Source organism: Elephantulus edwardii, unplaced genomic scaffold (genome assembly GCF_000299155.1).
Source record: "Elephantulus edwardii isolate Elephantulus edwardi_28Jun2011 unplaced genomic scaffold, EleEdw1.0 scaffold00240, whole genome shotgun sequence".
Classification (NCBI taxonomy): domain Eukaryota; kingdom Metazoa; phylum Chordata; class Mammalia; order Macroscelidea; family Macroscelididae; genus Elephantulus; species Elephantulus edwardii.
The window spans coordinates 3,706,310-3,708,351 of record NW_006399990.1 but is presented as its reverse complement, the minus strand read 5'-3'; positions in this window follow the sequence as shown (position 1 = coordinate 3,708,351).

The window sequence follows — 2,042 nt, the reverse complement described above, 5'->3', positions numbered from 1 at the left end:
ATTAATAGAAATTAAATTAAATTTTAAAAATGTACAAATTTTCCCATTATCCTTCTTCTTCTTTATATGATGTCATACATTTTGTTTGTTATAACCTCATCAATAGAGTTGTACACTTTTTATTTATGCTGTTCTACATCAAGTGTTCTTTATTCTGTTTGTGGTTTTATTTGAATCAAATTTTTTACTTACAAATTAAATAATTGTGTACGTTGTTTTTCACACTGGATCAATTCTTTCTTTTGATGTTTCCTACATAATTCAGCATTTTACCTTTAGTATTTAGTATTGCAACCCAAGGTTTGCCTGTTTTTCAGTTCTTTGTGCTTAGCTTAGCAAATATTGAGTGAGTTTTCTAACTACAGCTCTTTCTTTGCACATTTCATTGTAATACTTCGGTTTGTCTTCTGGAGTTGCCCTTTGAAATAACCTGTTCAGTTCTATTACTCTAGAATTCCTTCCTTTTGCTTTGAATACGCTACGTTCCACAGTGAGTTTTGTTTTGCTTTATATGGTTTTTTATTGTTGTTGCTTTTATTTTTGTTGTTGTTTTATGTTTTAATGAATGGTTTAGAATTTCCTGATATCCATTTTGGTAGGTTTTTTTTTTCCTTTTTTTTTTGTAATGATGCTTTGCTTTCTTCATGAATATTATCTTGTGGTCATCTCATTGCTCCTCTGGTCAGTAGTGTTCAATGTATCAAATTTATGTTTGAGAGAGTTTATAAATTCAATTGAGAGAGACTCAAGGTTGTATTTTGTTTCTGTGGACCTGATTTAGGAAAGTGCAAGGTTATTATCTATTTCTCATGTAGATGTTGTAAGGTATTGTTGACTTCCTGGCACTTCAAATCAGAAGGAACTTAAGAGTCAAAAATAAATGCACTTACACTGTGTTTGAATTTTCCTATTGCAGTGACTTTGCCAGTTATCTTTATTTCATTATGTGCATTCAGGTTACTTTTAAGGGTCATTTCATTTCAGCCTGAAGGATCTTTTATATGGCTGGTGACAACTTTCTCAGCTTGTTTACTTGTTTTTTTCTTTTGTTTGTTTAAATCTTGAAACCTTTATATTTTATTTTTAAAAAATATACATTTATTTATTTTAGTAAAAGCACACAGAACAAAATACACATTCCTTCATATTATTTTGCATTTACACTTCAGTAACATTGATTACATTCTTCCAATTGTGCTATCTTTCTAGCTCTTTTTATAAAATATCTTACCTCTGTTATCTAAATAGTTGAATATCACTGACACACCAAACTATTCTGTTTTTGTTAACCAATTGCTTCTACAAATTAATATCACATCCTTAAATATTTACAATATTAAACAACTGCTACAGGTTGTATTGTAATGACATCCTGTGAATGTAAGTCTTTCTACTATATTAAGTAAAATAAAGGCAAATATTATGAGTGAGTCTTCACCAAAATTCCCAGAATAATGGTAGCTATATATCTGGAGATGCAACTTTTTCTAAAACTCTAAAAAGCTTTCCACCAGCTGCTTCATGGAAGAAAGATGTGGTTTACTGCCTCTGAAAACTCACAGGAATGTCCCCTCTGAGTGGGTTCCAGCTCGCTGTACACAACTGCAACAAGAGTAACTGTTAAAGGAAACCTGGTGGCCCAGCCTGTAGGAATTTTCCACAGCTAACTCCAAAGTGGTCTTTCTCTGGCAGTTCAGCTCCAGAAAGAAAGATAGCTCCAGAAAGCAATTTTTAGCCTCCAAAATTCTGCTGGAGGGTTGGATGCGAACTGACTTTAATGAATGAAAGTCTACTGGACTGTTTGTTTTTAAGACTACCATAAAGTGAAGAGGAAAAAATGGCGGAGCTAGAAAAAATGCTGCCAAGCTCTATTCTTCCAGTTCTCGGTATTTTTTTTTAAATAATAAAACCCTAGAATAGTTGATTTTAATAATTTTTCCCAGTGTTATCATTCCTTTTAAGGAGGAGTTGATTTTCAAACTCCACCATAGTGTAAATATTGTTCACAACCATTTTAGAAAAAAGAAGTGAGCTATTAGTAT